Genomic DNA, 24,907 nt, shown 5'->3' on the forward strand with positions numbered 1-24,907 from the left:
TTATGCCCTCCCGGGTGCTTTACACCTTTCTTGACCTCAAAACACTTTTTTCTCCATTTTGTTTTTCTTCTCTGCCTCAAATCCCACCGGGAGCGATATGCTCGCTGGACGTGACATATTACTTACGAGCACGGTGGACCAGCAGCAGCAGCAGCAAGTAAACTCGCAAAAAAAGGTTACGTTCAATCCCTGTCCAAGCCCCAATGCCAGTTGTCAGTTGACAGTTGCGGTAAGGGAGTGAAAATTAGATTGGATGTCTGGCTGGCGGGCTGGCTTTACTGCTGTATCATCTGCAAAGCTGAGCAACAGCTTAACCTTCGTGTTAGCTCGTTTAACATGAAGGGATTGTTGTCTGGCTGGAACGAAAAAGGTAAATAAAAGCACGAAAAGGGTAAAAAGAGGTGGTTTATTTAAGAATAAGATTTTTTAAAATTTAATGTTTAATATTTGATTGACTTTCGACAGTATTTTTTTAATCAAAAGACTTTCTTTAATCATATCATCCTTTTTTTAAATGCATTGAAGCTGTCCCTTCTAAAACTTGTAAACTTGTAAAACAACAAGAGGCTTTCTATCAAAATCCTTCTTCTTTTTGGAAGAATTAATACACTTACAACATTAAAAACTATCTCATTAAATCAAACATTGCAAGAAGCCTCCATCCTTCTCACATTGTCTTCATTTTTTGCCAACATCTCAGCTCGTAACGATGCACGTTCACTGCATGTGTACCGCAGCTTCCATTCAACTGTGTGCAGTGCTTTCAACTGCAAAACTTTCCCACTCCCGCCTCCAAACATAGACACATACACACACACACACATAAACCTCTTTTAAAAGCAAGAACATGCTCGTCTTCATCTGCTAAACAAGACGCACAAATAAAGCACAAGCCCGTAAAAGTAATGAAAGAAAACAAACCCCAAACGAAGGCGCCATCGTTGCCTTTCGCAACCGGTGCAAGATAAGGCACAGCCCAGCATGGGGTAGAGAGTGAGTACTGCTGGCTGTAAGTTGTTTGCCTTCTGTCAATTTCACTCTCTTTCTCTCACACCGCTCCTCCGGCTGGTATGAACTCAAATATTCCAACACACTGCGCCTGTTTTTTCATTGAATTGTCATCGTTCGAGAAGTTCAGCAAAGCTTCGCCTTTTGGGTACGCTGATGATTCTGCTTAAAGCTTTTCGACGTTGATCAGACATTCTTAGCAGAGTGTCTCCAACAATTTGCAAAAGAAAAAGGAAAATGCTTTTCTGGAGACGATAGTACAGCAACACAGAGCCGGCCCAATAACACACAAGTGGAAACCTGCAGCTTACAACGAGCTGTGTAAGAATGGTGAAAAGATCTCCTCGCGAAAACAACACTGTACGATTACATTTCCCGATACAAAAAACACACACACAAAACAACGCTTCCTTCCTGCTGCAGCACCATCCGTTCGGTGATTCCATTTGTTATACGCGAGGGGCGAAACAGTACCGGACAAAATGCGACACTCAGCGCTGGCTGGGAAAAGCAGGAAATACAACCAGAACCGGAAATTTGGCACCACCTATCCCGCCCCGCTCTGCACACCCTATCAATGAGATCGACTCGTTTTGCTTTGACAATAGTGTACGAAAAATTATAATGAGGTCCTTGAGACAAAACTCACGAGCGAAAATTTACCACTCCCGGGTGGGAAAGAAGGAAAAAGGCCACCCCGTACCGATTGTACCGATGCGCTGCATTTGCGTGTTGCTGCATTTTATTTTCGGCACATTATTTTTTTGGCTTTTTTGTTTTGCGCTTTTCCATCCAAACTTTCCTCTCAGATAGCTGACAAAGCCGAATTCGTTAGCGGATGGCCGGATGCCGCACTTCCGGGCTGCTTCGGTGGCTGTGTCCTTTGCGACAGTTTGGGGACGGATATGCTTGCCTTGGGTATAATTCGCTTCTCCGTTTTTTTCCTTCTTCTTCTCCTTCCATTGGATAAAAGTTTCCCGGAATGTACACTGCACCTGAAGAGGCCCCGCCAGCTGGAACAGTTTTCGGCACCGTCTTGTCAATGGCCGAAAAAGTTATCCTTCTGTCGCGCAACCCGGCATGGAGAAGCCCTCAAAGATCGAACCCCGTAATTGAAGCCCCCGTGCCCCCGCTGCTGTACTTTCCCTTTCCCCGGGGAGCTGGCGACAAGTAGTCAGCCCCTCCGGAGAGGTTTTGCACCGATAACGCAATACGAGCTCCAGCTTGATGGCAGCAATGTGTTGGTTAGTTTGGTTTTTTTGTTTGTTCCACTCTTAAATTTTCCCATTTTATCCTCTATTTCCCCAACTCTCCACTGTCCAGCTTTTGCAACCGCGCGGACAAACAGCCGGCCACAGCAAATTATTTCGCTACCTATCCCCTCTCCCCTCTTTGCGCCTTTTCTAAGTACATTCCTTCCCAACGCCGTGGGTACCTACCGCACGACCACTTTCTTCATTATTCAAATTTGTTCCTTTGCTTCCGCTTCGTTTCGCAATTAGTTGCAATTTTCGGAAAGCATTTGCGCTGTTTGACAACAAAGTCAACAACGCGAACATGCTGGACCAAACCGAGGCAGGCATGGGGGGAGGGAGGGAAGGAATTACGAAAAGAGGAAGTAATTACGGACCCAACTTCGGTTTTGGCCAGCATTTTTCCAATGGTGGCCGTCAACCGGCCGTAAGCTTTGCTACTTGCCCCTGCGCTCTAGTTCGGTCTCGCGTTCGTTCGTTCGTTCGGGTAGCATTTAGTATTTGTCTAACTTGTTATTATCCTTCAATTCCTTGGTCAGTTTGTGACTTTGCCACGGAACGCTTTCTTGATTGCTTGCTTGCGAGGAGCGTGAGGTTTGTTTTTATGCGAGCACGAGCACGATGAGTTTCTTGTCTTTGTGTGCCCTTTGTTTGGTGCGCACCTGAGCTGAGCTTGAGATGGTTGGAGCTCACGCAGGAAGCAATCATAATTTTTGCACTTTACCAAGCACTCTTCTTTGTCATTTGTCGATTGTTGTGTCGATTCGGGATGATTACAATATTCGGTATTGTTTGTATCGGTTGTGTATAATTAAAAACGGGACAATCAATAATTTTACTCATTGATTATTGAACAATGGATTTTCTTTTTCATAGGTACATTTTTAATAACTGCGCTTTCTTTCTTTTTGTTCTATCTATAATCAACAACAAAGTCAAACATTTCAATTCTTATTTAGATAATTTTGAATGCTTTGCGAGCTCATTTGCAAGAAACAAGTATTATAATAAATAAAAAAATAGTTCAAAAAAGTCAAAGAAGATAAAGTTGAAATACATTAAGACAGAAAAATACAACAATCAAAATATTTAGAAACGAAAACATTAAAAAAAGGGAAAAGAGATCGATAACACAAACAAAAAAAAGTAATTCTAAGCAAGGCATTAAGAAGACAAATAAGAATACGAAAAAGAGGATAAAAAACGAAAAAAATATATTAATATTCATGTTTTCATCAAAAAGATAAAGAGAATAAATAAAAACAATTGAAAAGAAACAAAGCTGGCTAACACGAGACAGCAATGGCAAGAATTGTCACAAGATAGATACCAAGTAAACATGGGGAAAAATAAGCTTATCTCATCGGAAAGATATGAATAATTTTTAGAACGAGCCACTCGACCACTTTCTCAACCTTGATCGAATTCGGGAACGATCGAATCGATTGTCAAAATGACATAAAATGGTGAATTTCTTGGATGCTTTTTTAAACACTTTGAATTATTGTACGCATAACATAGCGGGATACTGATGAAATAAATTAATAATAGAAGTATTTTATAGAGTTTTTATTTGAACATGAACTTTGATTTTAACACAGTACACAAGTGAGTATGCTTAATGGGTTCGATCTCGTTTCGAATTTTCGAATTTTCGAATTTTTGCTACCTACTATGTATGTACTAAGCTGGTCGAGTTTAGCGTTTAAGTTACCTCAGAGGCATTTGGAAGAATTCAATTGGGTAGGAACACTTGATTATGCAAAAACCCAATTTGGAGCAGAATGAAATAAATTAAAGCAGCTGTTGTATTAAAACAACTGCAACTGAAAACTGATAAATGTTTCATTACTACGTTTCAAAGACTAAAAAACTATCAAGTATAATTATTCGTTGTTAGGCAGTGTGTTAGATCGTCGCCAGGAAGTTTGTGATCTTGGAATTACACTAGACTCTAGTTTCAATTTCCGTTTACAAATTGACGACACTGTTAACAAGGCATACAAGATGCTAGGTTTTATCTTTCGACAATTCCGTGAATGTAATGATGTTTTATGTCTTCAGTCGTTGTTTATTAGTCTTGTGCGCTCGTGCGTGGAGTATTGCTCAATTCTTTAGTTCCCGAATTGCACTACGATAATTAACAGAATAGAGGCAATATAACGGAATTTTACAAGACTTGCTTGCGAAATGCGACAAATTCAGAGGACTTGCCATCCCAAATTATCACTCGCGTTACCGTTTGCTAGACCTACAGACGCTCGAACACCGTTTTAAGGTAAACCAATGTGTATTTGTAGCCAACATATTAAAAACCCGAAATAGACGTCCCTTGTTTACTAGAGAAGATCAATATCTACGCGCTTTCAAGCCCTCTTCGCTCTCGTAACTTACTTGTCGGCGAGAAAAGGCGTACTTTATATGGATATAACGAACCGTTACTAGATATGACAAGGCAATTCAATACATGGTGTTAGAAACTGCCGCTCTAACAAAAATCGAAAACAAAATAAATTCTTTAGGCTGGCACTTAAGGTGCGCCAAAAACATATTTTTTTCCTTTATTTTCTTCGTGTCTTCGTTCGTATGTATTTCTGACCGGAATGAACCCGTTTCCGCGGTTTTTCACCCTATTTATCTGCTTGCGCACACACGAAACATCGCCTCAGCTGACAGTCCGTTGGAAACCTTACAACAGTTTCCAACTCATGGTCTTATCACTTTGATTTTAATTTAACGACCAACGCATTTAAAGAGAACATTTTATTAATATTCAATTTTGGCGACACTGTATCAAGGTAGATGTTAGGGGAATAATTTAGAGTTTAGGTGTAGGATCGGTTTTAAATACTTGGTTTGTCACAGCCTCAAGAGTGCATGACATATATGTTGGTAAATAAAATAAAATAAACTATCTGTTCCTCTTCGATATAGTTTGGGAAAATGGCTGATTGGCTAATAAACCCATCCATTCCTACATTATCACTAACAACACTCCATTGCACTCAAAATGCACACTTCACACCTTTTCAAACCATAAACAGTATCAATGTGCAGCCCATTTAAATTCGAACACTTCCAATCCTGCCACCATCCAGCAATCCGATCTATGATAAGGTTTCCCACCAATTGATGAACAGTTATCATTAAAGTATCATATTTATTATCACAATCTCTACCACGCAAGCCCCCGCCCCAAGTGGAATAGCAACCTTGTATCACTTTTAGATCAAACGAAAATGATAGGCTGTCCGCTTTAATGTCACTCGCAGGGCCAACAATCGACAGCCGTTCATCATTGTCCATAGTTCTGGCATTGCTTTAAGGCAATGCGGCCCAAAACGGGCGGGTTGTCAAAGCCACCCCGTTCCATTTCACGCACGCACATAAACCCGGCGGGCAACAAATCACGCCCGAACCACGGCACCTAATGCACGAATTGATGATATCATCGAATTCTTAACTATCTGGACAGGATGTCTATCAAGCGCCAGTATCGTTTTCCGGGAGTATAAACATGACAACATAGTGAGGCTGAGAGAGAGGGAACCAAAAAAACCAGACCCTATTACCACTGAATTCAAGGGGATTTGGTCAACACTCGCCCATCCTTGCCGTTGTCATGCATCGATGGATGACAAATTACTTCCCTGTTGATTTTTGTGCAACGATTTATGATGACGAGACTGTCCGTCCGTCCGGCCCGCGGTCCCGTGTGGACTGAATGTAAAATAATAAACCAATCCATCAAGGAATGCGTGCCAAATAGCGGAACGGATAAATGTGCGAAATGTTGCCTGCTGCCGGATTTTGATTCCGTTTGGCTCCTTTTTTTCTGTCGCCAGCTCCCGTGCACGCGTTTCAGCATTAAGAAATCGCAACCATGCGTTTTTTTCCCTCTTACGAATGTCGATATTTGGGAGCTTAGAGCTTTTTTGTGGTAGGAATTATTGTGATGTCTTTGGCACGAATCAGGGCTGAGAGGAATACCAAACAAGGCAGGTCACCAACATACCGCAGTTACATGTCCGCAGTACCATCAACAATATCATCATCTTCGTGCGTGTGCTGTAGGTTCCCCCGAGGTTGATGTCTTCTTTATGCTGCCCTCTCTGTACGGAGGAAGCGGGAGTGGACACAAAACAAGTAGGACAAATAAAAAACCTTCCCCTCGATAGGAGCATCCCAAACGAACGATACACGCTGGAATTGGTCACTGATTTCCGATTTCCTCCCCCTCATGATACAGGGAAACAAGCAACCGTTTGGTGGCATCACAGGCGACACCGTTCCGGTTGGCTGCCTTCCATCTGCACACACACACACACACACGCATACTCACACATATACTCCATCATCATCTCAACTCCCCAGTCGCAGCGTATGACAGGGCAAGACGAATTGACTACTTCCCGAGGAGATGTGGATGAATTTTTTGATGGCTTCAATATATCACGTGGCGCCACCACCCTGCTCGGTGGGCGGTTGTGTTTCGCACACGCTGACCATTAATATTCCAGCATGCTGCCGGTGATGGTGCACCGACGCGGAACACACCTCCGGGATGGGGGTTGGCTGGTTTCCGCTTTCCTAATTTCCTGGGCGAGCAGCAGCACCAGCCGCAGCAGCAGTATCAGTAGGTGACGGTGATGATCATTTGTATTGCTAGACTGGGCGAAACGCGGTCTCATACTCTCTCTCTCTCTCCCACCTTCCCTAAAATCCAACACACTAAAACGATCGTTATGACAATATAAACTTCATTCGAGCCGTTCGGAGCAGCCATTAAACCGGGATACTCCCGTACGGAAACTCGTCGACATCCGGTTTGATCTATCGCTAGGTTCGGCCACCGAGGAACAAATGGTATACCCCAAACGAGATTAGGGTTAAATAGTGGGGCTCGCTGATTGGCTCCGTCCAGTGCAGCGGGATTGATAGCCATCTATTACGCGGTGTTTGAAAGTTTGACGAGGCAAAAGGTGCCATTCTTTCGACCTCTTTTTTACGGCACGTTGTATCGTTAGGAAGGTGAAATATAGCAACTATTGGTGATTTTGGTACAGGACCTATTCGGTGTAACGATTTTACTTTATAGGTTTGTATATAACGGAACATTCATCAACATTAAGGTTATTTACTGAACAAACATTGATTCCAGACAACTTTGAAGGATTTATACTTTAGCAGGTAACGTTGTATCAGCTGATGCAGTTGTATGAAGCAAATTCTACTTCTTTAGTAATAGACTTGCTTTTGTTTATGTCAACTCAATTTATCATTTACGTACAGACCAAGCTACCATTATAGGGAAATTTGCTAACTCTATCGTAAGATTTATTTTGTTGTTGTTTTGGAAATTTCAATTTACAAATCATAGACATGTTCGCTTTTGAACCGATTTGAAAATTTCAGAGCAACATTACATTACTTATGATTTTTGTCATCCTTCGATTTTGTTAACAAAAATCTGCCATCGGTCTAAAATATATAAAACTTAATAAATTCTACAAACAACTAAAAATGGCAATATTGAAATGAAAAAATAACAGAACAAATTATTATCAATAAATAAAACACATAAAATACAATAAGACTAGAAAATTATTAGGAAATAAGTACAATATCAATTTGATAACAGTCAACACCAATTGCCAATTACGGTGGTAGAATGTTTTGATAAACAACGGCTTTGCAACAACGATAAAATACCAAACAGAATACAATGAAACACTACAAGTCAATCATAAAAAAATGCTTTTTCTGTATACGCAATAAAATGCCTAAAAAACTGAAAAAAATTAATGAAGGACAACCGACAATGATGCTAGCAATCGTTTAATTGTTGACAATTTTTGTCTTTCTTTATTTATTCTTTCATATTCGAGTGGTGTCGTGGTGATCGAATCATTTCATTCCCCTTTATACTTTCTTTCCTAATTGAAAAGAACTGCTACAAAACAATATAATTCACATTTATAAAATAAAGCTACAATCAAATTAAGCAGCGCAGATCGTTACAGTAAACTTTAAGCTAGCTTTCAATACCAATAATTCACCCAAAACCATCGTCACCGGAATTGACCAAGAAGTTGGAAAGATGAACGACACGGACGATGGAAAAGCATGAATAATTCGCAACAGAGAATAACCCCTTTTTAAATTTCCCAAGAACACAACACCGCTGTCAAACGGTTCTACTTGACCGGTAGCTCCGAAAAGTTATTTGACATTATCGCCCTTCGTATTACCCTTTTTAAGATCGAGACCGCTTTTTGTGACACTTTTGCTTGGACACCGGACACCGGGAGCGAACCCAAAATAGGGATTTTCGCACCGTTTTTCTCACAGCTGGCCGGATGGATGGGTGGCGCATAAAATATCACTATTACGTTTTTCATCTTCATTGATCCCTTTGATTATTGATTCATCGTCATCATCATCATCATCATCACTACCATCGTCGCCATCGTCACCGGGAACAGCGTCAGGGACATCGGGAGGTCATTACTCTGCTGCTTCTTGCTTTATGCTTTACTATCGGACGCCAATGCCAGTGGGACGATCGTTTGAACGTGACCAAACTCAACCAAACTGTCCGTTAGCTGCGTGACCAAGAAAGCGTGTCCTTTCCGCAACCGTTCCCCGCCTCATCGCAAGGATAAATCCAGATCTCGGATTTTGTGTCCTCCACGGCGCTCCGTTTTTCCATCGCGTTGCCGCACTTTCCATGATTTAGACATCCACGCCGGTATCTAAATTTGTCATTTTTATTGTCCACTCTACGCTTGAACGAAGAACCCAACCCCTCCCTTTCAGCCAAGCCCAGCGCTGCTCATACTTTTTATCGCTTTTTTGCTTCTCCGCGAAACAAACGCATCGACCACCGCACTCATTCGAGCGGTGAGGGATACGGACGAGGACGTGCTGCAGAACTGATGAGTACGTTGAAAAATCGTGCCACCAACCAGCCAGCTCCCCAGCCATTGTGGGGATAGAGGGGATGAAGGGGGGAGTTTTTCGCTTAAGTAATTTTGCTGAAAGTGGAAAACTTTTCACTCGATTGCTTTCGGGTGTGTTCGCTTTCAGGTCGGACGGAACTTTCTCCGCTCGATCCGGGAAACGCGACCCGTTTACGTTTGCCACTGTTGTTGACCAGTCGGTAGCTTACAGATTCAGCCTTTTTCCCTCCCTTCTCTACTGTGCCAATAGGGCGAGTTCGGGAGGAAATAAAAAGTGATAGATAATGATACGGAGCTGACTGATCGAGGTTGGCCCCATTGAGAAAAGGGGCAAAAAGTCGAAGAAAACAGATGGAAAATTGAGTTGATAAGTAAGCACAATAGAGCGCCCCCACTCGAACCACAATGAAGTTAACTTTTTACCAGCGGTGAGTGCTTCGTTCGGCAAATCGCTCGTCTACCATCGTTCGGGATGCAACCGTTAATACAACGGGATGCATTTAGCTCTGATTGCACTATCAACCGGAATGATCGGTGTCGTTTGGTTAATGCATCTGAAGACCGCGTGGTGGATGGGCGGTTCTGCAACGAGATGCTCGCGTACCACGAATAATGGATAAAGGGGTTGGATTTAAAAGGCAAAAAGTTGAGAGCGATGAATCAGGAATGGTTTTGTACGAAAACTTATTGTTTTTTTATTCTACGAATGCATTGCAGAGAATGTAATTATTTGCTTTTAGCATTAATGCATGCCGCCCTAAGGGATATTGTTATTAACCTGCGCAATGGCGTCTTTTGCAGACGTATTTTCTCCACTGTTTTACAGGGTTTTTCGATTCGTTTTCTTTTTTTACAGTTTTAAAACATTTTATAATGATATCTGTAAGATTGGTTTGTGTCTAACTAATTTGGCTTCAGTCCGACACCGACAGCACTTGTGCCAAGTACCAATATCATTCTTTTATTAGATTTCAAGTAACAACTGATCATAAGTCAATGAATAGTTTGATTTTAGTATTACATGGCCCATCAAATAACGGCTTTATTATTTATCATTACAGGGTTGTTCCGAGTCAATTTCCAAAGTCAACAATATTTTTTGTTTCTTGTGTAATGATTAGAATTAATTTGAATTAATTCAAATCAACCGATGAACTCAAACTGAGCACAGTCCGAAGGCAGAAGAATAAAGGCAGAAGAAATAAACCGACACAGAAGAAGACTGAAGATGTTGCCGGTACGACGATCCGTAAACGAATGACGTTTATTGTTCATTGCCGCGCGCACGATGATCATGACAGCGGTCATGATCAAGTTTGACACACGAAGCACAGTGGCCGCATCGTGGTCATATGTCTAAGATATTACAGCTCGGCTATCCTGACCTAGGATTGACCTCAATTCTATTCTAATTAAAGCAATACGATGCTGTCTAGTAATACATCATGTTATATGTTATTAGACCATTTCCTAAGTTTGTCTACCTCTAAAACTCCGTCATAAGGCATCTGCGTGATCTGAAATCCATCAACATCTCTAATTACATAACGGTCGTGGGGAAGTACTTTATGAACTATATAAGGGCCGCGGAACTTGCAGACGAGTTTCTTATTTGCATTAGTGGAATCTGTGTATTTGATAGCTACCAGATCTCCTTCAGAGAAACTAGGGGCTGGCTTGGTTCTATTGGCTACGTATTGTTCGTTTCGATATTGTGAATATTCAATGTTAGATAACGCTTCAGAACGAAGAAGGTTTAAGTCACGGTTTGTTGTAACATGCTTATCATTAAGGAATTCATGTAATTCGTCTAAGATCTGGCCTCGTTGCTCAATGCCGAAAAGAAGAATCGAAGGAAGAAAGTTTGTGGAACTATGGACAGTATTGTTGAGGGCATGTTCAGCGGATCTCAAATGCGAACTCCAATCAGAATGGTCAGAAGAATTGCATAATTTGCTTAAAATGGGGCGAAGTACACGATTAACACGTTCCACCTGCCCGTTCGCTTGGGGGGAACCCGTTGCATTAAGAACATGAGTGATATCATTAGAATCAACAAACTCTTTGAATGCGGTTGAAGTAAAGCATGTTGCACGGTCACTTATAATTCGCTTCGGTCTGCTATAATATGACATATATTGAGTGAGAGCTTCACATACTTCATTAGTATTAGTTGTAGCGGTAGCGTATAGTTTTGTAAATTTGGTGAAGGCATCTATGACAACCAATATATATTTCTTGCGAGATGTAATGTTGGGTAGGGGTCCTAAATGATCAATATGCAACGTGTCGAATGGTACGGGTGTCTTTGGAATACTGTACATATTTCGGTTGTTAGTTCTTGGAGGTGCTGAATAGACGATGCATTTTAAACAATTTTTAATGAAGTTCTCAACTCTTGGTTTCATATGAGGGAACCAATAGTGTTGGCTAATGGTTTGGCAAGTTTTGCTGATGGCAAGATGACCAATCTTTTCGTGATTGTGTCGGATAATATTGTCTACCATTTCTCGTGGCACATATAATTGAAGATGATTTGTGGAAGACTGACGATATACCAAACCATCTTGGAGGATAAATCCTTGAACAGAACCAGCTTCAAGTTTTTGTCGTAGGGTATTTATTAAGGGGTCTTGGGATTGAGCAATCTGAAGTTGAAAATCAAGATCTAAGTCGCTGATTGCTCCAACGGCTTCAGTTCGGCTTAGAGCGTCTACATGAGCCATAGAAGTTCCAGATCGATAATGAATTGTGTAATCATAGTTTTCTAAAAACAAAGACCATCTTGCTATTTTAGCCGATGCATTCCTGTTTTTTAAGGTTTCGACCAATGAATTGCAGTCAGTAAAGATTTTTAAAGGCAACCCATGTACGTATACATGGAATCTTTTAAGTGCATAGATAACGGAAAGCGTCTCTAGCTCGTAGCTATGCAACTTTGCCTCTTCTTTTGATGTTGTCTTCGAGAAATAAGCTACAGGATGAAGTTTATTATCTTCTTGTTTCTGTAATAATACAGCACCAAAGCCGAACGAGCTGGCATCGCAATGAAGCTCAGTCTCCTTTTTGGGATCAAAAATAGCAAGGATAGGGGATTGAGTAAGTTTCTCTCGCAATGTTTCAAATGCTTCACAACAGCTTGTATCAAAGTTAAATAATTCATCTTTTTGAAGTAAGTTAGTGAGTGGTTTAGCAATGCAAGAAAACGAAGGGACAAAGCGTCGAAAATAAGAGAAGAGTCCTAAACATCTTCTGAGTTGTTTAACATTAATAGGCATCGGATAATTTCTAATGGCTTGAATGTGCCGATCACTAGGTCGAATACCGAAAGCATTTGCTTTGTATCCTAGATAGTCAAGTTCTTGATGCGCAAATTTACACTTGTCAACGCGAAGCTCAAGGCCACATTGTTTGATTCTCTCTAGAACTGCCTGAAGGGTTTTTAAGTGAGACTGAAAGTCCAAGGAGGCTATTATAATGTCGTCCAAGTAGACGACCACTTTTTCATCATCGATAAATTCACGAAGAATGGAGTTAATAAATCTCTGGAACTCAGAGGGGGCATTCTTAAGACCGAAGGGCATTTTGGTGTACTCGTACTGACCATCAGGGGTGACGAAAGAAGTGTAGGGAATGGAAGATTCTTCCATCCGTATCTGGTGGAAGCCACTTTTGAGATCTAGTAAACTGAAAAACTTTTTGTTGCTAAGATGCTCTAAACATGTTTCAATCAACGGTAGTGGGTAATTATCCCTCACAGTAATTTTGTTTAACGGTCGATAGTCCACGCACATTCGAACCTCTCCATTCTTCTTTCGCACGAGTACCAGAGCCGAAGCATAAGGAGAATTGCTAGGCCTTATAACCTTTTCTTTAAGTAAGTTTGAAACGATTTCCTTCACTTGATTACGTTCCCCGTATGATAATCTCCGAGGTTTTGTGAAAATAGGAGTTTGATTAGTTAGATTAATTTTCATACAGTGATTTGATAGTTCATTATTTTTAGAAGTATTATTTATATAAGAATTTTCAAAAATAGACAAAATGGTTGAAGTCTCTTCGAGGGATAGAGAAGGGCCAGTATCAAGTTTAAATTCAGATTCAAATGTATCAATAGCACAGATTTCACTAAAGGCATTATCTAATATACCAGATTTGCTAACGTTCCTTTTTTGTTCCTCTATAGTTTTTGTAGGGATAATGCAAGTTCGTTTAAGCGGGATGTGATCTTTGAAATACATAAGATGAACATTAAGTGCTGGAAGTAGATCCTTCCCTATGATTATTGGCCATGCCATAGATGTATGTGGCAGTATAACAAACATGTGATGGAGAATCGTCTCCCTGAATTGAATTCGGCAGTGTATTTGGCCACGAGTATAAAGATGCGAATTTCCTAAACCTTTGTAGTTGGAAGGAACTGGATCAGATAACAGGCATAAAGGTACGATCCTCTCATTAATAAAGCTTACTGGGCTACCTGTATCAAATAAGGAATATTCTTTGACTGTCATGATTATTTTCCCTGACTTAAGAAAAGAAGCACTCACCTCGTGCAATTCATTTAATGGCAGTGTTTCTGCATTATCGATATCAACGCGATTGGCCGCATCCGGATAAGCAGCAGCGCTGGTTTCAGCATTCGGACAGCTTTTATAGTTGTGTCCCAGCTGGAAGCAACGGAAACAAGCTCCTGGTGGGCGGCGTTGGCGTGTACAAGCACTCTGATGATGACCAAACTGAGAGCAATTGAAACAACGGACAGTTGTTGGTGTTGTTCCCCGATTAGTTGTAACCCGTTTGCGATCACTGGGAAAGGGCGTCTCGGATGATTTAGCAACATATCGTGGTCGAATCGCCTCGAACTTGTTCAAAAGTGGCTTCAAATCCTCCAGTTTTTCGACCAGAAAACGCATTCCAGCGGTGTGGGACGGACTGCCAAGCCCTTCGAAGATGATGTTAATTAATTCAGGCTCAGGAACGGATGCGCGACTGGCGATTCGCTGCATATCTAATACGTAACGCAGGGCTGTCTCATGGGGCGAGAGACGACGGTTACGCAGCTGTCGGTAGACGCCTTCGGTCGTGGGTGTCACATAAAAGTTTGCAACCAGCTCGTCTTTTAATTGTTGCAGTGTTGAAGCACGAGAGGCTTTAGCGACCATAGCAGCAGATCCTTTCAGTAAACGGTACACGTAGAAGAATTTAACAGAATCTTGGACGCGGCACAGAGAAAAGTGATGATCTAGCTCGTCAAGCCATTCAATGATGCACTTTGATGCATCGTCTCCAGTAAAAGGCTCAATAATTCCATCTAGCTTCAAATCGCTTGCCGAAAATTTTCCCGATTGATATTCAAGGGTTTGGACCCTTTGGCGAAGCTCTAAAAGTTCCAAGCGTCGTCGCATTTCGTTGAGTTCATTTTCGTTGTCGGCGTTAGCAGGAAGCGAAGAAGAATTCTCATTGTTAAGCGCGATGGGAGCACAAGCTACGGAAGCACTCAAAATGGTGGCAGAATCGGTATCGTTGTCGCCTTTCAAAATGGTGGATGCGCAATTTGCCGCGACGGTAGCTACGGCGGTGGTGGTGGTGGCGGCTATGGCGGTGCTCGACGGGGGGCATATCTCACCTCGTGAGGTTGTTGCGACTGCTTCCGCTGATGTTAGTTGTAGAACGTTTTCAGAAAACATATTCCGAATTTGTGGAATAGAAGCCGTAACGGGGACTTCTATGCCCTTACTTTCAAGAGCACACAACATCTCATCTTTTGTAGGCATCGCGATGGCGGATCGTGGCGTCACCTCGCACACACATACACACGCACACACTTTTCGCTATACTTTTTATCGTGAGGGTGCAAACAGCAAAACAGGTGTAGTCGATAGGACGTATCCCACTTCTGAGATGTAATGATTAGAATTAATTTGAATTAATTCAAATCAACCGATGAACTCAAACTGAGCACAGTCCGAAGGCAGAAGAATAAAGGCAGAAGAAATAAACCGACACAGAAGAAGACTGAAGATGTTGCCGGTACGACGATCCGTAAACGAATGACGTTTATTGTTCATTGCCGCGCGCACGATGATCATGACAGCGGTCATGATCAAGTTTGACACACGAAGCACAGTGGCCGCATCGTGGTCATATGTCTAACGCCAGGACTCCACAGAGCATAACACGGAGCGCAACATAACAACTGACAGCTGACAAACGCTTGACAAAACGCTTGGGAAAGGAGGTAAATCGTTTCATTAACTGTCGGTCATCGCAGTAGGTTGGTAGCATTTCAACGAGAAATGAGCGGCCTACTAAGGATATTCAAAACATGGTACCGGCAATAAAGCGTTTTCTGAAGCGTTTGGCAGCTGTCAGTTGTTATGTTGCGCTCCGTGTTATGCTCTGTGGAGTCCTGGCGTAAGATATTACACTTGTTAGATGTTTTTTGACAGCTATCAAATGTTGTATTTGTATCACAATAATGTTCCAGTTCTTCCCCATGATTTTCAACATAGTTTCAATAATTCTTTGCAGTGTGTTGAAAATCATGTGTAATTGCTTAATTTTTTTTATTACAATACAGCAACATAGATTTTCAATAGTTCTTTGTGAGGTGTTGAAAATCATGTGTAATTGCTTAATTTTTTTGATTCTAATACAGTATGTTAATATAATATGCACAAGGTGAATAATGATGTGCATATTCGAAAGTGACTGTATATGAAAACCCTGTATATTGATGTTGGTGAAAAAATAAATCAAGAAACATATTAGTTTATTTTGATGTTATACTACAAATCATGACAAGGCGTGATTGTCTATTCCAGTGTAAATCCGATGAAAATTCGACTTATGACGTGTTGAAAATCTATTGGAAGCAAATTAAATTTATGATGCTGCTAAAGAAATTTGTGACAGCTTAGCAAAATACAAAGCACGGATTGCATAGGCCATACCCAATTTACAGCAACTTTCTACTACAATGGGCCTCTCTAACCTCTCAGTAAACCAAAAATAATGCATCAATGCTAAATGTTGGAACATTTAACATTTAGTTGGCTTTTATAGAGCAAATATTTGAGCTACAACAGACAAAAAAAAATTATACATAAACTAGCTTGGATTACTTGCGTATATGTTTCAGACGTAAACAATCTACAATGAAAATCAACAACCTGAGACGTGCATTCGTATTAAATGTTCAAATTTCATACAACAATAACAAAACTGGTAAAAATCCTGAAAACAAAACCATACACTGGAATGTGTCCCGGTAAACCCTGTAAAACAGATGAACTTTGGAATAATACCTCGAATGAAGATGTGATTATTCATGCCATGGTTTATTTCTTCAGAATCAATTAAATCAGGACCAGTAGTTCCTTCCCTGGAAGTGGATACATACAAAGTTTATTTTTTATATAATTTTCATTTCATTTTCATGTGCAATTTCTCTGCCAGACACGCACATGAAAATGACGCAACAAAAAAAACGCACCTTTCATTGGCCATCAATTGCAGATGGTGACTTTCCAAGAGCACATTGACAGCTTCAATGTACTATTTTTTACCGGCTGAAGACATCCCATGACATCTCAATCGTAACTTCCCCCTTTTTCACGATTGGACATCAGTTTCCAGGCGCTCCCACAAGACCTACTGCTATTGACAGAAGCATCACGGAACCATCAATCGACCGGTTCGCGAACGGCATATCAAACCTGTCCAGCGTCCCGCGCCCATGTTCACCCCTAGCGGTGATAGATGCCACATTGATGACGATGATGTCGCTCAATTTAAGCGCAACAAACAACCTGGGCTTTGATCACCCTTTTGGTTTCCGGGATGGGGGAGGCGTTTGTACCGAAATTATTCTGTCCCATGAAGTTTGGGATGGTATCAGCTGGAGACGAAAGTAATAAGTCACTGCACCGGGGTTGCGACAGGTCATCAGCAGCTGGTTTCCCCTCGATTGACGTGGTTCGTTATCGGTACCCCTTGGTGTCTCCGAGAGAAAAGACCGACAGACGAGTGACGTTGCAAAAGCCACTAATTAATAAGCGATGCATTTTCCCGACTCATAAGCTGTCCGTTTGACGGCGTACTATATATCTTTCAGTTCGCAACCGTTTCCAAACAGTGGAAGAGTGCGACGTCTTCTTCCTGGTGTACGATGTTTCACCAAACTCAATTGAAATACTTCCCACCGGGGGGACCCATCAATAGAACTTGGGCAAATGTTTCGTATCTTGCAAGATGAGCTCGGCGGGAATTACCGAGAAGAACGCCGCCCGAACGCCCGCTGAAGCTCGCTAGGGGATCTGTTTTATCTGTCAGCCTAGCCAGGACGGCTGCCAATAGCCATTCCAACCCACACACACACCAACACAGCACGTCCTATCAGAAAAGACCAGTGGCAAGGAAAGTCCCGGTTCACTCAAGCCCGCCCCGGAAATCGGACGATAAATGTCTCCGGGTTTTTGGGGTTTTGGGACTGTCGTTTTGTACACTGTCCAGATTGTCGTCCAGAATCGCTCTCTCGCTTCTTCACTCCACTCACTCGCAACCCCCGTCTCAACCCGTACACACGCAATTTTTGCTGATACAATCAATTAATTGCTGCAAATGGTCCGGTAGCCGCTCGAGGTAAGCTTCCCGCCATGATCTTGCCCCGCGGGGTGACGGCGTCACTGTCGGTGAAATGAAATGATCCGCAAAATGCAAAGTTAATCCGTACCGGATTTGGCACGTTACATGGAACCGACTACGACTACGACGAAGACGACGACTGTCGGTGCTTTCGGTGAACTACGGTGCTACCACTACTACTACTACAATACCGGCATGCCAAAAACCGCACGAGCTGACGCCGGTACCGGATGTCATTGTCGATGGTGGCTAGCTGGCTGGCTGGCTAGCTGGCTGCTCCTGTCGAATCTGGTGAAATCGGAACGTACCATTTGCAAATGGAGTACGTTATCGGTTGGAAGGTTTTAGCTTGGACGGACGATACGGTTTCATGGCTTTATCTGTAAGGACAGGACGGGGTTTTGGTACGATTTAGACACACAGCCAACCACACGCACGATTCGCAAAGCTGCTGACTGTGCTGCTGAGGACAATGGATTAATTTCTTAAGGTATGGAAGGTCCATGTTAGATTCCAATGACAAACGCAAAATATATGAAAATTCTTTAGTTGACGCGTTTTAAGATGGAAATCTAATAATTTGGAAACGAAACAGTATGTAGCATATCTGCTATACAGAACTTATTATAATATACACTATCAGCTATAGACACATTATAAAGCCAAATCACACTATTGTAACACATTCATTACACATTCAGTAAATCAGATCATACCATACACACACGAAAGAGCTCAAGCCACACCGTTCATATAAAAACAATTGTGACACACTTATCAAAACCAACTGAAACGTACAACATAAGCAGGAACAGTTTATGCATTGTAACCCAAAGCAGGAACAGTATATGCATTAAACCCAAAACAGGAACTTAGTGACAAGAACCATAGTTCTCGTCAACAAAAGACAAACGTAACTAGCTGATTGAAAACAATAACTTTCCAACATACAACCCGGAACCAAATGTGAGAAACCATTGACTTTTTTTGAGTATAAATAAAACCAACTCCGATCATGGCAGGTCAGATTCGTTTGGACTGTCAGGATAGGACTATGCCCATCCAACATCTATCGACTTCTTATTTAAAGAGTTTGGTTATGTTCCCCTGCCCAAGGTAAGGCCTCTAAACTCCAACGTTTCCAGTAAGGGAAACCTCCTAAAGGTTTCTATGATCGCCTGTACGATCAAGTGTCGAAAGTCCACTTCGAAACAGTATCCACCTCAGTTCTGCTTAATTCGGCAAACGATGACGAAGGCCACCCTGGCCAACGCGAGTTCAAAGTTACTACATGGCAACCGTCCCAAAATCGAACATACTGTGACTACCTCAAAACATACCACAAGTAATTAAAGAAAGTATAGATTCATCAATCTTTCTTTGTGCTGCAATTGGAGCTCAGAAATCCAGAAAATATGCGTTATGAAGATATGGGTATGATTGATTATGGAATAAAAACTGATATGTGTGTTTCTGAGGCTCAACAATGATCGCATAATTATGGTTAAGCATAACTCTAGACAAGTTCAACTGCTCGATAGAGCTCACCTGTGTAGTTGGTATGAAGAATCTTGGACTAGGGTAAATGTACCAGTATTGGGCAGGTTAGTGCAGCAGTATCACTAAAACAGCTCGTACACTTACAATGTTTATTATTTTTCTTGAAAGTGACATTATTATGGACAATAACTATCGTTAAACTATCGTATTATGTTGTGCTATTTTTTATTTCCCGTTTCAAATGCATTTTCTAGCGATATTAATGAAAATGCAAACACTGTTTTTGTTTCTATTTTCGGCAGATTGGTCTTATTTTCGGCAGGCTATGCTCCTATTTTCGGCAACGCGAATACGGGTCGGTAAATGTTTTAATCAATGCCAATAGGTAGACAAAAATGTTTTAAACAATTTTACACTCTCACTTTCCTGAGATTTGTATTCAAAAGTACTTAAATTATTAATTTTATGTTGCCCATTTTGGGAATTTTGCTGGAAATTTTTACAGGTATTTTGATTTGAGTTACAATCAAAGTAGGCACTGGAGAAATGAGACTGCCTGACGGCTATAGAGTACGGCTCCGACTGGACTACAAATTATTATTTTTCTCTCGAGTTATTTGATTATTTATAGTGAAATTTGTGATATTTCATGCAAGAAATGTCGTTTTATGTGTCGACATACACATTACAGTTTTCTGATCAAGTTTTAAATGAATATTTAACGAAATCAAAAGTGTGTTTTTGTTTCAAGTTTCGGCAGGAGCCCAAAACATTGATCTGTCAAAAATCAACATTTACCGTGTGCCAAGTAAAAAATCAGCAACCATAGAATCTTTCATAAAAACCACACATTCATCGTATAAGTGCTCTGGTTCTCTTAATAATGAAACCTGCCGAACTATTGGCTGACAGCAAATATGCCGAAACATGTTGAACTCGAAACATTTTGTTTGATATTTTGAAAAATATGCAAGGAAATAATGTGAAACTTCGTATATGAATAATAAATGAGCATATCTCTATTTAAAAAATATGTGTTGAGACAATTTTCAACGCGTTTTTCTGTAATTACACGTTTTTAGCTACCCTGCCGAAAACAGGTACACTGCCAAATATTGGAACAGTTACCCTAGTTCTATGACTGATACATATTGAGGATCACATCCAAGATCAAATTAAAAGGACAAGGAGGAAAGATTGTAGGAAATTTGGTGCACAGTATTGACGACATTTTGAAAAGAATCAATGAACATTTTAAGAAAACTGAATCACCCGAAGACATTGCAATAGTTATCTATTCCATGAAGCAAAAAACCACAGTGAAGGATTTTGGTGAAAAAATTCAGGATTTAGCAGAAGAGCTAAAGCAAGCCTACCTAAACGAAAATGTCACCCCAGAGCTGGCTAGCGAAAAAACAAATAGGATAGCCATGAAAGCTTTTGGAAAAGGGTTAAAAAACGAGATCCATCAGGCAATAGTTCTGTTAGGTATGATTCCTACCTTAGACGCTGCAATTAAGGCAATTGTCAATATTGACAATATAAATAAAAATTCGCAAAAAATGAATCTTGATAACAAACAAAGTAGTCAGGAAACCCGATATAATAGCTCATACCAGCTTCAGGCAAATAATCCGATTAAGTACGACCATCGATCAAATAACAGCAGCTGGAGGTCTCAACCTCAGCAAAGCAATAATAACTGGAGATCTCAGGCTCCACAGAACAGTAACTGGAGAAAGAAAAATGTAGCAAATGTTCAAAATAGACATCCACGTGAGGCAAACGGGTACAATATTCAAAATAGGAAACCCACTAACACAAATATTTTAGAGCAACGCGTTCCGAAAAGAGCAATTTACTGCGCTCAAGCAAATGATCAGCCCTCAGAAGAAACAGAAAACACAATGGCCAGAATCCCACTAACACAAAACAATAATGATACTAATCAACGGTATAAAAGTCACATTTACAATCAAAATGATAAAGAATATATAAACATTGATCAAAAGAACAATCAAGTGCAACTTGAACAAGATTATATAGATTTCAAAAATAGAACTAGCTATGATACTAAATCTTATGAATCTATGGAAGATCAAACAATTTATGAAATGAAAAGATCAATTAACGACTCAGAAATAATAATTGAAGAAAATAATAAGTTAACTAATGAAAATCACGACGAACATATACATAATCAGGATATAAACGAAAATTGTAAACAAACGATAATCGTCAATGACGTTAGTAACATAAATACGGTCGAGAAACCTATAACAGAGGTTATAAAACTGCTAGATAGCGGAGAAAGAAATATTAAGAGGATTTGTAAAGACATTCATGCAACTGAGCTAAATAATGCAAAGAAAAGAAAACGTAGCACGAAATCAAAGAAGATGGAAATTGAAACAAATAATCAATCATATTGCCAGAATATACAAGCTGAGAATAATAATAATGTCACATTCAGTGAACCAAGAAAAACTGTTGCTTACAAAAAGTATCTCAAAGAACTTTTAGTAAATTTGCATCACACTATCTCAATGATAACAATTAAAAAATCTATAATCGCAGATTCCTCAAGAAATGAACCTAACAAACGTATCAATACGATATCAAACTGTTACAATCCCCAATTAAATATTAATGATATTGTATCTCTAGGTAATCAATCAATGTACATAAAATATTACCCACCTTAACGAAATGATAATAATGTCAAAAAAATTTTTAAACAAAATTATTAAACTTACACAAAAAACGTATTAGAAAAAAAAATCACCCAAAAAAAAATACCAATTAAAGTATGACAGAATAACTTCATTTTATAACGTTATTCTTCCGAAGGGTGGAGGTGTAGCAGATTTACTGCTAACAGTTGAACCAACTCTTAAAGCCACCTCAACATAATCGTTGCTAACCAAAACCATCCAACTAAAAACACATTCAAATTAACCAGCAATCAAATCAGGTGAGACAGAAAACCTACCATGCAATAAATGCTTAGCACACACAAACCGTAGGACAGGAAGCGCGAACCGACAACTTATAAAAACATAACGCGACGGTAACATGAAACGCGCCTCGCAACTCAGATCGGCTGCAAAACGATTGCGCAACAATAATACCAAGGGACAAACAAACAACCGGACATTGACTTTATATTTTGATGAACAAACCTCAAAACAGGAAGGTTAGCAACCACATAATGAAAGTAGGTCAATATTAGTCGTAAACATAAAATAAGTGTAAAAAGACATTGTGTCATCACTGTTTAAGAATGCGTTATAAATAAAGCTTATTCGAAACAGTGAGACAGTTCACTAGTTTCAGACACGTAGATCACTCGTGTTTAGTGTTTCTCCCCATTAAGCAGAAGCCGCCGAAGGCTCTGCACAATTGGTAACCGCGTTTGGTTATCAGCTGTTCAGTCGGTTGACCGATCAGCAATACCCCTTCTACGGAAGAAGTGCAAGTTTGCACCTTAATCGGTTAATACTCCCGCAGCGTTTTAACGCCGCCTGGAATCCGATCCATCGCGCAAGTAAAGTCCCGTAGTTCCACCCGTCCGTTGCATAAGTGTAACTTGACCATCTCTTCCTAACGAAGTGAACGAATGATATAATTCATTCGCAATTAAACCAACTACGATACGTTCTTGCCTCGATAACCCGCCTCGTTCTGCACTCTTCCTCCACATCCCGCGCATCGGCTTACCGCACACGGTTCTGGTAAGCAAAGTGCGCGCCGAACCTACCACAAAGTGTTCGTAGTACCGTTCGTAGTGTTCGTCGAGAGTTCCAAAAATGGTATGGGTACTGTATCAATAGGTATGAATATTGTTGGAAAACGTTTGCTACTCGTGAAAAAGTGAGAGAATTAAATAGTTTAGGCGTCTTCAGCATAATGTCAAAAAAAGTGTTTTTTATTGCCTCGTATATTCGCTTGTACAACTTGTTCGCTTTTCTATCGCCAAAGGCCGATTCCGCAATGTTTCTCCCTTTCTATATGTTTTGAACCAGATCAAAACATCGTCTAGTCTGACACATGTTGGAACCTTACGAATGTTCAAACAAATATATTTTTACGGCATAGGTTCCAGGTTCTGGAGGTTCTGGAGAGTGGATGTGAGTAAAGAATCAGCTTCAGAACCGGTATGAGTTGAATATCAGTTGGATGGTCGCTATAGTCTCAGTAACAGTTCAGGATTTAATAAGTCCTGGGATAACAATGAAAGTTCAGGATCATTTTCAGGATTCAGGTTCGGATCAGTTACAGAACTAAGGCTTCAGAAAAAATACAGATTAGGTATAGGCTCAGGAACCGAGCCAGAGGCAGTATGCACTTAAAACTAGTTCCAGGACAAGTACTGGTTCAGTGCGAGTTGTTATGCCAATGTGGGTTAAATATTAGTTTTAGAACCATTTTCAGTATGTAATACATCGCAGTAACGGTACGTGCTCAGGATCAAATTTAGGTCCGGTATGGGTTAAGAATCAGTTCCAGGGTCAATATGGGTTAAAAATCACCCACGGAACTGGTATTGTTAGTTATGGTTCATGGATCGGATCCACCGGTTGGAAATTTAGTTTTTTAAATCTCATACCCGAATCCTGGAGTTATTATATACTCCGGTATCATACCACACAACCTTAAGTGATCCTAATTTAATAATACTTGCCAAATTTATGTTTAGCATCTTGCTGACAAAAACCTCATTCTAAAAAATTAGCTTGAATCCCATTTTATTACGTTATTCAGATATGTCAACATTATAAGATTTTTATAGTACACACATAGTAAGTTTATCTATAGTCACTGTTCAGTGTTTGCAACAAAAGACATCAGCAAATTGCTTCTGACAAGCGATTCATTTGCATTTCCAGCAAAACCCTATTTAACGGCTCCAGTGAAACAACATTGTTTCAAAGCGCAATAAAATATTTGCTACCCAAGGAATGCAATAATAGCACAGCAACAGGTACAAAACCAATGCCCTAGCATTACACAGATGATTGCTGCGAAATAGGAACAATCCTTCCCAGTCAGCCGTACCTACACGGAACGGAAAATCCCACCCATTCAGTTGTGAGAAAATTAATCTCAACGAAATGTGCAACAAACATTCCAAAGGAGAAAATGCTCATTATGCTTCGAAGGAAAAAGTTGCAGCCAGCTTGAAATGACTCTTGGATTCTGAAGAATTTCACCCATTTCCAATCTCGCACATGCACGTGAAGCGTGTAAACCACCTCTCGCTAGCCAGACAAAGACAAGGAGCGTTAGGAGCAAAAACTGCACATTTCAGAATCGTGAACGACACTCCGTGACAGTGAGTTCATATTTCATTACGAAAAATATTGTCCAGCAATGCATCCCTAGTCTCCAGTGTTTTCAGCTTCGAGCACAAAAAAACACACACACACAGACACACTACGGGGAGGAAAAACTATCAGCTCGACAGCTTTACCCTGCTTTGCTGGTTCCATTTTCTACGGTGTAAGCTGCTTTTGCTGCTTTTTTGTGTGCAAC

The sequence above is a fragment of the Anopheles coluzzii genome, chromosome 3 (assembly GCF_943734685.1).
Source record: "Anopheles coluzzii chromosome 3, AcolN3, whole genome shotgun sequence".
Taxonomy (NCBI): Eukaryota; Metazoa; Arthropoda; class Insecta; order Diptera; family Culicidae; genus Anopheles; species Anopheles coluzzii.